The following is a 17077-nucleotide window of genomic DNA, read 5'->3' on the forward strand; positions in this document are numbered from 1 at the left end:
TATTGAATTTATAATGTAAGTTATTAACATTTTACTTCTTAGTGCAATATTAGTAAAAATAAATTTAATATTTATAAAGATATTACATTTATAAGAAGGCCACTTAAATTACGCAAATAAAGATGACAACTTAAAATTCATCTGCAAAGCAAACAAACAAACAATTAATCTAGTTAGCAAACAATCATGATATTAATGCATAAAGTTTTAGAATAAAATGTAGTTGGTAATTAACTAAATTACCTTAAATATTAGAGAAAAAACCTCATCGTACACAACATTATCAGTGGAAGATTGCGAATTTTTGTCTTTGTTGCATATCAAAATTTTAAGATCGCATCTACTAGTAATCGTGAAACATCAAAATACAATTGACCATAGTTAAAAGCAGGTTTAGACAAAAAGATATCAACGTTTAGTTAAGTATATTAGAGAATAGAAAATATTTTAGCAGAAATTTTTTTGGAGATAATAATTGTGCATGCTTACCTTTTTATGATATGGAGACATTTAGCAAAAATTTTATTCACGTCTTCACAAGTCGTTCAAAATATATTGAAGAATTGAAGTATTACATATTTGAAAGGTGATGATGAGTAATGATTATGGGTGAGAACTAAGGTCGATTTATAATAATCTAACTAAAGCTAAAAATCAGCATTGAAGTCTATAAAGTAAATGATAATTGAGCGATTAGAGTTTATGAAATAAATGTCATTCACATAGAAGTAGACGCAAAAAAGAAAATAACAATTAAGATATATTCCTATAATTTAATAGCGACACGTGTCAAATAAATATAGTTTCTCAATTCTCATTCTACGTACGACACGTGTCAAAGTGATTTCTCAATTAGAGTATTATTATTATTATTATTATTATTATTATTATTATTATTATTTTGGAGAACGAGAAATTTTATATTAAGAAAACAAACTGTACAAGAGACAAAATTTTATTTTGGTGAATTTGGTCTACACACCTCAAACCCATTACATTTTTCAGGTTTAGCATTGTAAGTATCTCCATGCCACAAAATTAACAACTAGAGTGAAGTTGCATATGAAACAAATTTAGCTTGCCAAACTCTAATTCTACTTGTCATCTTATTTACAAGAATATCACAATCAGCCTCAGATATGAAACTTTTCCTGTAGGAAAGAGGAAGTATCTTGCTATGTCATCCTTGGCCATTGGACTAATAATACCAGTTAGACACATTCACTTATCTGTGTTAGGCAAAAGACCAGAAGTATTTTATTATTATTATTATTATTATTATTATTATTATTATTGTTATATTTATAATTAATTTGAAAAATGAGAAATATATATATCATAAAGCCAAAACTCTACAAGAGTCAAAATTAGCCCTGCTCCAGCTAATTTGCATCGGTATGAATAAGGTGCTCATCTTCTACGAAGGGTCACCAAATCACCCTTTATGTGCATACAGCAGGAGAAGAGACCAGACAAAAATAAAATCAAAACAAGCTATACAAAAAAAATTGTAGGACCGAGCACAAACAGGTGTCTGCCCTAATGCTTTACATCTAAGATTACTATCGGTTTTAACTAACTGAAAAATAATCTTCATAGCCGTGAGGAAGCCTCTCCACACTGCATCAAACCAACCATAGTTTATGCACAAGACAAGCCAAGACAACAAAAACAAGTTTCTTCCTGCTATTAGTGATTCCCCATTTGTGGTGATATAACTGAAGAATGTTTCTGATTTTAAAACGACATCTTAGCCAGAGAAGAAGTTCCGTCAAGCATTGGCTACTCAGATGACAAGCAAAAAAAAAGGTGATTCACAGTTTCAAGATGTGAACCACATCAAGGACAAAGTGCATCTGGGATGATCTGTTTCACGTGGAGCTCAACTTTTGTCTTAAGCTTGTCCTTAATTGCGACATGATAAATATGCATTTTGGGATAGAAAGCCTATTCCATACAACTCTACTCCATCGAACTTTGTCATTTTCACCCATGATACTCTTTTATACCGCATTAATGGAATAAGAACTCTGAGACATCCATCTATTGAGTTTAAATCTGATCGAACAAAGTTTACGAACAACCCAAACTAGATGTAGGAGGCGGATTGAAAGTAACCAATTACCACCCTTCGGATAAACCTTATGGATCCATTTAACCCAAAGGTATTCATGTAACAACCCAACTTACTCGTCTTAAAATATTAATTTTCCCGAATGTTACAATTCATGCATATACTATTGTTTTGATAATGAAACGAGGAAGTGCAAAAGACACTTGAAACACCTAGAGTAGAAGCGTTGTTGAGATCAGCGATCAACGGATTGGAAGTGACCTGAATTCCTGCAACGCAACACGTTAGCCTTGCCCGGGGGGTGATCTCCCAGAAAACTCCTCCGACGCTCAAGTTAGATTAGTGATGAGATCAACGAATGAATAATATTAACTTGAATGTGAGGTAATGTATGGAGATGTGGGATGATTGTATTTGGTCTACTGGTGAATAACAATTTGCCTAGAGTTTGGTTATAGAATCATGTGCCCCCCCCCTCCCCCCAGAATAATGCTGGTAGGTTTTATTTATAACAATTAAAGAGGAGTTATTTCAGGAGAAAGGAGGACATGATGGGTATCATGAGGAATGGTGGTAAGTGATGGGCAGTTAGTTTAGGATCATAGAAGTTACTTGCTTGGTCGCCAAGCAAGACGGTTGCAAAGTTAAGAAAAAGCCCTTGATTGAGAGTCAAGGTCAACGAGAAGTCAAAGGGTATCAAGTTAATATAATATTAATAATTAAGTAAACTAAATAAATGTTACCATAATATTTAGCCCCACGCATGAACGATGATGTGAGGAGAGAGCCCCAACAACCTGAAACATCTTTCTTTATGCGGAAATAATACTTATCTATCAAAACTGAGTTAAGGAAGAAACACGATCATGGAGGACACTCAAATGCTCCGGGAGATGAATATATCCACAATTTGGCGGACCCTCTAACGGGTTATGAAAATTGGGCTTGTAAGCTTCGAATCGACTGTTCACACGTCGAATTCAGAGTTGTAGCGAAAAAGTTACGACATTTTCAAAATAGTCATGTGAGACACACCAAGTCCAAGCGGAAAGCAAACAAGGGGAATCGCGGCTTGCAATGTACTGTGAGGTAGCCCCAACCATTTGTGCTATCCAGCAACAAAATGAAGATGCGGATATTCGACCCCGCGACCAAGGATGCATGACAAGGGTACTCTAACCAACTGAGACAGCCTTACCATATAACATTTCACGCGAATTTCGTATATTATGATATTCTCCAGCTCAGATTACACTAGTACTCTAGTGCCACGGAATTTCCATAACTTAGAATATTTTTGGGATTCGTTCGCCATAAGGGGGTCCGACTTGTCTACTTCACGGACAAAATGATATGATTTTATTTCTTTATTTTACTGTATTATATGCCGCAGATTCTTAGGAGGATTACATGTCGCGGACATGAATTGGTTGACTTACATACACCTTGGAGTCCGAATAACTAAAATCATGAGCAATTGATGACGCGGCTTGGAATTATCATATAACTTGGAATAATTTATTTCATCTTGACGAACCCCATATTTTTTATGATGCGGAATGAATGCAATTGGTTCGCGTCTTCAATAATACAAAAAAATTAGGATTAAAACTAATGAGCCCCAACATGGACGATTTTCTTGTTCCGTGGTATTCACCTGTCTTTGCTGTTCCTCATATTTGAACAGATTATGTTTTACTATAATTTTTAGCTTAGAGAGGATGTGGCTTATTGAGGCGGACGATCTAAGATTCGAAACTTCTTCCATCCTTAGAATGTTTCGCAAAATTATTGGGACCACTTGGGAGTCCGACTTATCGATGACACGGACATCTTCCACAATGATCCTGACTCATACCTTATGAGAATTGTAGGACAACACCAAGATAAGGGAACTCAGCTATATAGAACATTGCTGCGGAATAAATAATACTTGCATGGATTCATTGCATGAATTTTCATAACTTTGAAAATTTTTAAGAAAGGTGGTCATATACCGAGTCCGACTTATAGACTCTGCGGACACAACCAATATTCTCGAAGTTCTATACCTACCGCGGGTCGTTCGTGATATCTTCCGCATTTAAAGATTCAATTCAGAAACCCCAACTACTTTTTGCAACTATCAGGCAGTACGTGGAAAATGGAACACTTCCGCGGATGTGTGGCGAACATTTCCACACTTAACAAATAAATTCAGGATTAAATAGTATAAGGGGCTTGACTTGTCGACTTTACGGACTGGGCATGTTGGTGCTTGCCACGTTGGTCGCGACTTAGATCAGCACTTGAAGGAATTGTGACAAGATGCAACGTTGAGGAGGATGATGTGACCTCAACACATTCCGCGGTTAGCATGGGTGATGCGGCAACTGACCCGTCTTGTTTATAAGTCGGACGAAAAATGAGCAATCCTCTCATACTTAGATTTATCCCAAGGTTTTTAACTTTTAAGACCTATGTTGGGGTCCGACTTTTCGACCCTACGGTTTCGTGCGAAGGCCTGGTGACTTAGAGAAATTATCAACATCTCCACCCACCTTGGGGGTCCGACTTGTCCACTCCCTGGGTACTTTCAAATGACTGGATACTTAGATAAATTTGTCGCAACGCCCTCACATTGGGGGTCGACTTATCGACTTCTCGGTTACTTTCAAATGATTGGATACTTAGAAAAATTATCCACATCCCCCCTCACATTGGGGGTCCGACTTATCGACTACCCGGTTTAAATTCGTGTTCCACTTCTCGTTTTAAGGTGTTAAGGGGTGAGCGAGGTTTTCAAGCATTTCCTTGCAATAAATGAGGGTTTTGGAACTGTTCCCTCTCACCTGACTTCCATTAATATTTCCTTCATTTCTTTAATATTTATTGTAATGAGAGAAAGTAGGGAGATACGCTCTGACAATAATCAACCATTCTTCAAATTCTGACAAAATTTTCGGAGATCTTCAAGATTTTTCTGACAGATCTTCAAGTTTTCTGACAGATCTTCAAAGTTCTTCGAACAAGGTACTCGAATTTTCCTCAAATTTTTGAATTTCTTCAAACTGTTCTTCGTGTTCTTGAATTTGTTAGTTTAAGGCTTTGAATTTGTTTATGAAACTAGTCTTTATTCTTTACAAGTTTCGCCTATTACTTTATCATGACTTTGGTTAATATGGATTTCTCGGCTGCAAATGAGACGATAGCTAACATAGACATCAACCCTACTGACCCGACGAACTTCTCCTCTTTAGTTGTATGTAAACGCTTTGATAAGGAGATATTGTTGGTAGATGATTCGGGTGATAGCAGTTCAGTGAGAATCACCCCTCATTATGAGTCAATAAAGGCCGGGGATGAATCATCTGTATCCCTTATATATACACCGAAGATGATGAAATCTGCTCCTTGGGAACTGAGCATTGCTTTCTTCCCAAATTACTTGCCAAGAATAAATCCTGACCTAGATTGTATGTAGATATGGAAAAGATCGAAGAATCAGCCGAGTCGTTTGGAAGAGAAAGTGCGGCGCCGGTGCCTCCTCCGTTTTATATACCGGGCGGTGGGCCTCTTAACTATTTCATTGATTTACAAACCAAGAGGGACTTGGAAAAACAACTGGATGCCATCTCGCTAAAGTGGGGGTTGAAAGATGATTACAACATAATTACTCCGGGGAATTATGACACCGTTAGGTTTCCCCCACCACGCTGTATAGCTGTATATCTCCCTTCCTTTGAGTTGGGGCTTAGATTTCCCCTTCATCCCTTTTAGGGAAGTTTTAGATCTTTTAAACATTTCTGTGCCGGAATAATACCCTAACGCGTGGGGTTGTTTGGTGGCGTTTTTGATACTTTGTAAAGTTTTGGCCATGCCTCCAACACTCACCGCCTTTAGATACATTTTTAGGGCACGCCTCTGTAAATCTCAATCGTACGGTTGTGGATGGGTGACCTTTACTCATCGTCGTGGTCTGAAGATAGTCCACGACCTCCCTGACAATTAGAAGGGATATAGGACTAAGTTTGCCTATTTGTATAGTTCTAGAGGGTGGAATATTAAAACCTCTTTTGATGTTAAACCCAACCTTTTGGGTTTCAACAACGGAGTCCCGCAGTGCTCATTCACTGACACGGTGATAATAGCATATGCGAAAATGGACGTGCAATTAGGAAGAAAACCCATGAACGTTCAGCTCAATTGGATACCCGCTCGTTCCGAGCTGAAGAGTGAAAATCTCCTCTCGGCATTCGGAATCAGTTTAGCCATAGATCGAAGTAAGGGCCGCCAGTTCTTGCCTTTTTTATCATACGTTTACTCGTTTCTGACTTGTGATTTTTAAGGGGTTGCTAAGGAGAATTTGAGGACTAAAAACTCGGACCTGATGAAGAAGTTCAGTGTCATGAGATTTGCTCATGGGGCCAACCAGAGGGCCGCAGAAAAGCCCTTGCGTCTTCCTCCCAAGGTATATATTGATGTTTTTTTAGTGAACCATAGGGAATTCTCTTACTTTTTCTTTCGTAGGATACGGTGACGACCGAAAAGGGGCTGGATGAGGTGTCCAGCGAGGGAGAGGCTCTAAGGCTTCTCGAGGAGAGGAAGAGGGTTCATATCCCCAATGAATCTAAGAGGGTGATTCCTCCAAAAAAGAAGGAAGCGAAGGAGAAAAAGGAAAAGGAAGAGAAGAAGAAAGAGAAGAAGAGGAAGAGAGAGTCTTCTTCTTCCAACGCCGAGAGTGCCACGTAGAGAGCTTCCGTGGACACTATCAAGACTGTTGTACCTATAAAAAAATCAGGTCAGTAGAGGGGGAGGTGTCTACCCCTCAGAGAAACGCGATGCCTGTCTCCGGTATGGGTAAGGAGAAGGTGGGAGAGTCAGTTGCGGCCCCTGAGTCGCACGCCGGAGAGGTGTATCTTTACCGGGAAGTCTTGCCTTTCCGACACGAAACCATTTTCACTGATTTGGGACATAAGAGCATGATAACCTGATTTAACAGGGTGACCTCGCACTTAATAAGCAAAGTGGACGTCGATCATCTGAAGTCCCTGCCTCCCAGCGATAGAGTGCGCCAGTTTCAGACTTCCGCGACTGAGGTAATATCACCAATCTGCTTTTTTGCCTTGAATCAGTTTAATCTTCCATTATTTTGTAGAATTTTCTAAGGTTGTCTTTCGAGCATAACTTAAGCTACCAAAGCGCCGTGGATAAGGAGACCCTGGCGGCCTTAACCTCCCGCTGCGATGAGCAGAACGAGGAGCTCAGGAAGCTTCGAGAAGATCTTGGTGAACTGTCGGGCTTAAAGGAAAAACTTTCTAAGTGCGCTCAATTGAAGGAGCACTTAGTTAGAACTAAACAATGGCGAGAGAAGGTAAAGAAGAGGCTGGAGGAGACCATTGGGAGCTTGGACGGAGCCTCTAACATGTCTGCCACCCTTGGTCATGAGACGGGGCGCCTGATGGATATTCACGCCAGGATGATTTGTCAAAATCAGTCTCTTGTAAAGCAGGTGTCGGACGATCTAGATAAATTCAAGATCTTATTATCCGTGGCTAAAGTGTACAAGCTCCGCTCGGAGAGACGGGCAAGGATAGCCAGGGATTGGTTGACGTCGGATGAGCCTGAAGCGTCAAGTTTCTTGGGGGATTTAACATCAGAGATGATGGACGCCAGCTCCATGATTAGCGATGAAAAATATCGTATGGCTGCCGCGGAGTTAGGTGTCAATTTTGATTCTCTCCACCAAATGGCTAAACAAAAGGGAGACGAAGCTTTGAGCAACCTGGCTTTCACTTTGGAACGGGAGTCAGCGGTATTGGTTGATCCATGTGGGGACACGGAGGAGGAGAACGCTTGGTCAGAGAAAATTGATGGGGAAGCTGAAAAGGAGGCATCGTGCCTTGACTTAGATAAATTAACCCTATCTGCTCTTTCGGCCCAAGATATCCCTGAGAGCTTGGCGCTATCTAAGTTGGAGAGTTTGTGCTTGGACCTCTCTAATTTAATAATCGATGAAGGAAAAAACCTCAAGAGCTTGTCCTGGGAGTTACCTTAGATCGAAGTGGAGCCGTTTAATATTGAAGATTTCGTAAGCTTCACTCCGAGTCTCGACGAGGGAGGGGTCAGGTCTCCCAAGCCGCTGCATCACGAACCAGAGGAAGATGTTGACACATTTTTGAACGATATTTGAACATTCAAAATTGTAATTTGAACTTGTTGTAATGGTCGATGTATGGCCGAGTAGTTTTTGGGGCTTTGAACAATCAGATTTGTAATTTGAACGATGATTGCTTGATTGTTTGAATATTTATGCCGGATAGTCTTGTAACGCTCTGCCGAGGATATATTCGGAATGCTTTGAATATCATTATGAATCCTTCTTTAGGTTCCCGACTTACAGACCACTGAGTCTTGCCGATAAAATAGAAAACGCTAATTTCAACAAAATTACTTAAATTAATTTGATAATGGGACCCCCCTCAAGGGGTCCGACTTACAGATGCCACTAATTTCTGCCGAGTTTATAGAAAACACTGATTTTAAGAAGATTACTTAAATTAATTTGATCATGGGAGCCCCTCAAGGGGTTCGACTTACAGATGCCACTGATTTCTGCCGAGTTTATAGAAAACATTGAATTTAACAAGATCTGCAATAAGGAAGTTTAGTGGATGTCTGATATATATATCTTCTTAAATTTCTTTATAAGCACTAAAATATTATTTTAATATTTTATACTACGAAAAGTAAAATTTTAATATTTTATTTACGGTTTTATTAAAACGTTACGTTTCAATTTCGTTTCCTTAAACTAACTTTACTACGTATCATTTTAACCTTACAACTTTGATTTAATTATTTTATACCTAAAAATTAACTATATTTTTCTTATTAACTTTAAGTATAGTTTTAACCAAAATTTTCTATGTAAACTATCATATTTTCATAATCAAATCTTAATCATACTTTCCCATTAATCTAAAACATTTCACTAGTATAAACTAGAACAAAAATTTGATAAACCAAAATCCTTTTTACATCAATCCATAATGTTCATCACTTACACAAGCTATCACAATTTCCTTACACAAGTTAACCTTCTTCTACACTCCAAACTCTTACACATCCACTTACACACTCCAACTCTTATACATTTACTTACACACTCTAATTCACTTACACAAGTTAACCTTCTTTTCATACAATCTTATGAACTAAAAAGTTGCCCAAAACCCATTATAAATACCTCTCCTTAGCCATGAGATCACTTGCACTCCCATCATCAAATTTTTCTAACATTCTTTCTTATATCTTCACTTCATTAACATCTTACTAACTTTATACCCTTTTTATTAGTTAAAGAATCAAATGAAGATGGAGCTTGATCTTATCACTTCTTAAGCCAATAATCATCAACTTTTGAAAAGTCAAGTATTATCTTTTGGAGTTCTGATATCATTTTCTTTTGGGTAATTGAAGATCTACTTCTTTGAAGCTTGGAGCCTTAAAGACTTTCCCTTTTGGAACTTATTTCTTTAAGTTCTTATTTTCCTATTATTATTCTCTTACTTTGTTTAGCACCACCTTTGGAGGAAAATGGTACACATTTTCTTAACTCTCTCATTATGTGATATTTATTTATGGTTACTCGATAATATAAATGCATGATCAACATGATTTTATTTTAATCATTTAAACGTTACATGGTAATATTAAAGTCATATCCAATTTAGCACTAGTGGAAAAAACCTCATTTGCTGCGGTTTTGGCCTCCAGCAATAGTGATAGCAGCAAATAACCTACTTTAAATGCTGCAGTAAAAAACCGCAGCAAAAAAGGGCATTATTTGCTGCTGTCAGAGGCAAAACCGCAGCAAATAAGTGGGCATTATTTGCTGCGGTTTTCCCTCTGACTGTTGCAAATACTTGCTATTTTTTTTTCTTTTTTCGTTTTTTTAATAATAATCCAATAATAATACAATGTAATAACAATGATTAATCCATAATAATCCAATGATAATCACAAATAATCACCAATAAGCTCTTTGTAATAATAAACTCTCGATCGTATATATAATATAATATTATGTGTGTACATATATATATATGACTATTTCGTGCAAAACAAACCATGTTTGAGCTACTTTATGCGCAAAAGTGCCAAAAACGGTTAAAAACGCATAAAATCGCGACTTAACACGTAATTTCTAGCATATGACTATGATTTTCAATTCTAACCACTTCAACACAATAATATATACCAAATATTGTTGTGTGCCAAGTTTCTTGCATAACAAACCAAGTTTGAGCTACTTTACGCGCGAAATTGACAAAAACGCTTAAAAACGCATAAAATCGAATTTGTGTACCTTTATTGCTGTCCATTTTGGAAATGTGGCTCTGGATGTAGATCCCATTTGTCCACGCACTTTTTTCATTGTCCTGAAACGCATGGGAAAAGTAATACTATATATATATATATATATATATATATATATATATATATATATATATATATATATATATATATATATATATATATATATATATATATATATATATATATATATATATATATATATATATATATATATATATATATATATATATATATATATATACATATATATATATATATATATATATACATATATATATATATACATATATATATATATATATATACATATATATATATATATATATACATATATATATATATATATACATATGTATATATATATATATATATATATATATATATATATATATATATATATATATATATATATATATATATATATATATATATATATATATATATATATGTATATTGTTATGGGGTCAAATAAATAAACCCGTAATTTATTTAGTCAAACCCTAACCACCCAACTCGGTCCAATAACTTCTTAAAATAACTACCCATTACTCACCATAATCTACCACTCACCCATCATCCCCATGATTCCCACATTTATTCACCATTTAACCTCCATTCTACCATGATAAATACATGTCGCGTACATCATTTGCACCGAACTAAGCTTTTATATTGCTATCATTACACTACAATAAATATTCACCCTCCTACATACAATTTATACTAAACCAAATATTTCTTCAATTGATCTGAACTCATCCTACAATTCGTTAATCTTGTATTCATTCATTATCATATATTCATTACTTTCTGTCTCCCGATCTGACTTGAGCGTCGGAGGGGTTTTCCGGGAAATCACCCCCCGGACAAGGCTAACGTTGTATTGCAGGATTTGAGGTCTCATCAGCGGAAGGATCATAAACATTTTCAGCATACTGACAGTTATCCCCGACCACACCTTTTATCCAGGTATTTAAATGTCTTTTGCACTTCCTCGTTTCATTACCGAAACAGTTTGGCGCTGTCTGTGGGGACTGAACGAAAAGTCATGGCTTCCAAAAGAAATCCAACACAAACCGCTACCGTGCATAGCACAGATACAGACACTTCAGCGGGTCATGCTAACAATCATGCCGTGACTCGCCGTGATCTGGACATGCTAGCACGAAACCTCACTGCCGCCTTTTCCGAACAACTCCGCAGATACCCAATTATATGGCGTATAACTATCTCATCATTTTTTCTTCGGTGGGTATAAGTCAGGAACTGTAATGCAGTAATGTTTGGGAGTATTTGCTATATCTTTTGTTGGTTGGATTTATAAAAAAAAAACGTCCAAGTTAATATTTGGATCGTCCTTTGAAATCTTCTTGCATCACAAGCTAACGAAGTGAAATAACCGTCTTGGGGTATTATTGCATTTTTATTATACATTAAAACTTTATTAAAGTTCAGCTATTATTCTTTATATTCATAATAACATTATTAGGGCTGAAAGTTATTAGATTTTTCATTGCAAGATCAGGATTCATATTCAACTCAATCAATTGAGTTAACAATCCAATAGAGAAAAAGCTTAATCCAACTTCTTTTATACTGAGAATTGGATGCAATTATTAATTCCTATCAGTAATTAATTCCCATTAACATGTACTTTCCAATCATGATTATATTTTGTATATCACCAAATTCATTCGGCTATCACCACTCAACAAACCAAATCATCAGATTTCCTTTCAGCTTACGGACCCGGTCCGGTCTTGCCTAAACCCGGTCGGGTCCTGCGATTTCTGCTTTCTGGAAACTCTCAACATACGGACCCGGTCCGGTCTTCCAGAAACCCGGTCCGGTCCTGCTTTAATAACCGTTTTTCCGCACGGTTTTTATTTTATGATGAGGAATGTAACAAGCAAAAAAAGAAAACATTTTTTTTTCTCTGTTTTTAGATACTATTAACTCTTCACTTTTGGGAGAAAAACTTGATCGAGAATATTTGGGCCAAATCATTTCAAGTGTTTGTCATTATTCAAGGATATAAAGTTGGATCTTATTGCTCTTATTCATCAATGTATACTGTTTCAATGTTGAGTTCAGTTTGATGCACCTTCTAAAGGGTTATTAGATCCGTAGAACGTTTCCAAACCAACTTCAATCGACTAAAAATTTCAGTCCTAATGTTGAAGTTCGGTTTGATGCACATTCTAAAGGATTAGATGACCCATAGAACGTTTCCAAACTAGCTTAAACTAAGTGGTTTCGGTCTAAAGGACCATCATCTTATCTTTACTGTGCCGTATGTGAATATTTCCTGAATTTTTCTCGGCACCTATTATTTTTGGGGATTCGGAAATTATTTGTTAATGATGAAGATTTGATTTGAAGATCATTTTGCTATGAGGAAAAGAAGGTTCCCACTCGTGTGTGACCGTCTAATTATGTGATATATTATATCCAGCTCTTTAATTTCACCATTTTTTGTCAACTCCAGCTATGTGACCGTCTAATTAATAAGCTATATATCATAAGCGATTCGGATACGATGAGTCATTCTGTACCATCGATAGCCGGATTCTCTTGTCTAAGGTTATTATACAAGTTTTGTCTTTTGCCGTATCATCAATTTGTCCAAAATATTAAAAACTCGGACCCCCCCAAGGGCCTCCAATAATTTCACGAAATTGTCTAACTATTGGAAGTAGCCGAGTTATGCTACATCCGAATCATCGAAGACCCGGTTGAGTAATTGTCATGACGTATTATCATAAAGTCGGACCCAAATTTGGTTTGATGCACCTTCTAAAGGGTTATTAGATCCATAGAACGTTTCCAAACCAACTTCAACTGACCAAAAAATTCAGTCTCATTGTTGAAGTTCGGTTTGATGCACTATCTAAAGGATTAGATGACCCGTAGAACGTTTTCGAACTAGCTTCAGCTACGCGATTTCAATCTGAAAAAATTACTCCAAATATTGCCCAATTCAATGTATGGGCTGAATCCGAATATGATCCGACGGTGGTTCAATCTGAGGTGACTCGATGCATGGAGAAAAATCATCATCCTCGCTTTCTAATGAAATGCTACATAAAGGATGCAAATCTTTGATTAGTATTGCCAAGTGAAGAATATATTATATTAATCTGATGATGATCATACAGTTACTCTTGCTTTTATTTATCAACATATACCGGGTGTTTTATATTTGTTATATTCATGGGTCAACATGAAAAGTGATGAAGTATGATATTGACACATTGGAAGAATATTATATTATTTCTGCATGGAAATTCAATACTTCACCATTATTATTCTTAATATATTGGGTCTTACTTATATGTGGTTTTCAATGATGAGTGTATAAAGTCATCTGAGTTTTCACCTAGTTTGAAAGTCATATTATTATTGAAGTTCCAACACGTGGCCGTTATTTGTCACATTATGGAATCATCTGAGCTTTCAACTAGTTTGAAGTCATATTATTATTAAAGTCCCATCATGTGGGCATTATTCGTCATATTATGGAATCATCTAAGCTTTCACCTAGTTTGAAAGCCATATTATTATTGAAGTCCCAAAATGATTGATTTTGGGCAATATTTTCAAAGTATTTATCTTAATTATCAAACTTTCACCTAGTTTGAAAGTGAAATCCTTGCGAGTGTCACCTAGCTTGGTAACTCGGACTCTTATTAAGCCCCAAAACGATGATTTTGGGCGTTATTTGTCAATGTATTCATAACGAGTATCACCTAACTTGATAACTCGATAACTTATTAAGCGGAGCTATGTCCGATCAATATATTCATCAATATTTTCGAAGGATTCACCTAGTATGATTCCTTATCTAAGTCCCGGATGATTGACACCCGATCAAAATATTCATCAATTCTTTCGAAGGATTCACCTAGTATGATTCCTTATCTAAGTCCCGGGTGATTGACGGCTGGGCAATGCGGACCTACGTCCGATCCAAATATTCCTTAAATGCAGACTTATGTCTGATCCGAATATTCATCAATGCTTTCGAAGGATTCATCTAGTATGATTCCTTATCTAAGTCACAGGTGTTTGACTGCCAGGCCATATCATCATATCAAGCTCAAATGTCGAATCATCATATTAGGCTCAAATGCCGAATCATCATATCAGGCTCTAAAAGTCGAATCATCAAAAGTGGCCCAAAGGCCAAATATTTATAATTCATGGGGCTTCCACCATCATGGGCCAATCGAGGCAAGAATTCGAAGTTTACCTTATTCGGACCTTATTGCATGGTTTCTTCCGAATATTTATTTAATCTGCATCACACGTATGATTTTTTCCGCATAAAGACTGATACCCTCGCTACATTAAATTCCCTCATCTATCACTCTTCATGCGTGGGGCTAATGTTATGGGGTCAAATAAATAAACCCGTAATTTATTTAGTCAAACCCTAACCACCCAACTCGGTCCAATAACTTCTTAAAATAACTACCCATTACTCACCATAATCTACCACTCACCCATCATCCCCATGATTCCCACATTTATTCACCATTTAACCTCCATTCTACCATGATAAATACATGTCGCGTACATCATTTGCACCGAACTAAGCTTTTATATTGCTATCATTACACTACAATAAATATTCACCCTCCTACATACAATTTATACTAAACCAAATATTCCTTCAATTGATCTGAACTCATCCTACAATCTGTTAATCTTGTATTCATTCATTATCATATATTCATTACTTTCTGTCTCCCGATCTGACTTGAGCGTCGGAGGGGTTTTCCGGGAAATCACCCCCCGGACAAGGCTAACGTTGTATTGCAGGATTTGAGGTCTCATCAGCGGAAGGATCATAAACATTTTCAGCATACTGACAGTTATCCCCGACCACACCTTTTATCCAGGTATTTAAATGTCTTTTGCACTTCCTCGTTTCATTACCGAAACATATATATATATATATATATATATATATATATATATATATATATATATATATATATATATATATATATATATATATATATATATATATATATATATATATATATATATATATATATATATATATATATATATATATATATATATATATATATATATATATATATATATATATATATATATATATATATATATATATATATAACACATAATTAAATCAAATTGGTAAAATAATTAATATTACGTACGCATTCAACAACGCTTTGAATTTTGTGTTGCGAGGCGGGCTTTGAGTTTTTTGTAATGAGTCGAAGACGTGCACAGTGTTCGTTAAAGGACATATGACCAAAAGTATCCAATGCAAACTACAAACGCAAATTTAAAATCAACAAATTAGAGATTAGGTGACTTTACAAATCAAAAGATAAATTCAATTTCAAAAATAAACTTACTCTTCCACATATGGAGCCAGAATGAATGTGTGTTTAGATGCAAGGGAATTAGTCAAAGCAGTCTCAATGTATGCTCTGACGTCATCTGGATCATTTACACATTTACTACCCGAAATCGACTCTGGACAAAACCATCCAATTTTTATTGGAGGTTCGCACGAATTTAGCTCCTCGTAAGCCGCAGTAAACTCACAAATAGGAAAATTTTGTTAGTAATTCGGTCATTAAAACAATTAAACAACAATGCCTAACTTGTAAGATAATGAACATCACCTCATGTAGACATAGAAAAAAGCTACATTCAGCATCTCTCCTCTCAAAAATTGCCCGATGTCACTAGGACCAATAATTACAAACGGGCTCTCTAAAAAGCAGTATTGCTCCTTCAGCAGGTTCAGAATGAGTGGGTCCTTCTCACTTATGCGAGATGCACAATAATGCAGCCATTTGCAATCTTGAGAGAGTTCTTTTAGCTCCTCATCAGTCAAAATTGAAGTGCTTGGCATCGACTTTGACCCAGTCGACACCTTTGCTGAGGAACCGACCTCTCTCCAGGATCTCTTTGGACTCTTTTGCTATTTCAATTTATAAAATTAAATTAGTGTGAGCATGCAATTAAGAAAATAAAAAAAAAAGGTACAAATGATTCTTACCATGTTACTAAATCGGACCCAAGCATATGGCCATGTGATGAAACTACCTAGAGCGTGTGAGAGTTTCTCAAGGCTCCATGCTGGCATTGGAACTGGGAGTGAGAAATCTTCAAACCCCTTTACAATAGTTTCCACGGCCACACTGATGTGCCCACTTGTAACAGGCATTGAATGCACTGTTTGGCCCTCTTTGTTTGGCTGGGCCACACCATATGCAACCACAGTTAAGTCGCCATCACTAGCAACACCTAACTGAGGCAGCAAAAGAGAACAAGGAGTCGCCTCCTGAAAATTTTGTCGTTTAGTATAATAAGCATCATAATAAAATATTAAAACGCGTTGCAATTTAAATTAATAAGTGCTTATATATTTAAAAACTATGTAACTGTAGCACTGGCTCTGGAGTTGGCTTCGGATTTTGAGTAACGAAGTTTATGTTCTCCGGTGTGGGGTTTTCCCCTTCAGGGGTATTAGTAATGAGCTGGGGTGCTACGGGGGTAATGGACTCGGGTGTTGGCTCGACCAAAGCGTTAGGATCCCTATGTTGACTTTCTTGATCCTCGACAATCAGGTTTGCCAAGTCAACAATGGGT

This window comes from Amaranthus tricolor, chromosome 4, assembly GCF_026212465.1.
Source record: "Amaranthus tricolor cultivar Red isolate AtriRed21 chromosome 4, ASM2621246v1, whole genome shotgun sequence".
NCBI lineage: Eukaryota > Viridiplantae > Streptophyta > Magnoliopsida > Caryophyllales > Amaranthaceae > Amaranthus > Amaranthus tricolor.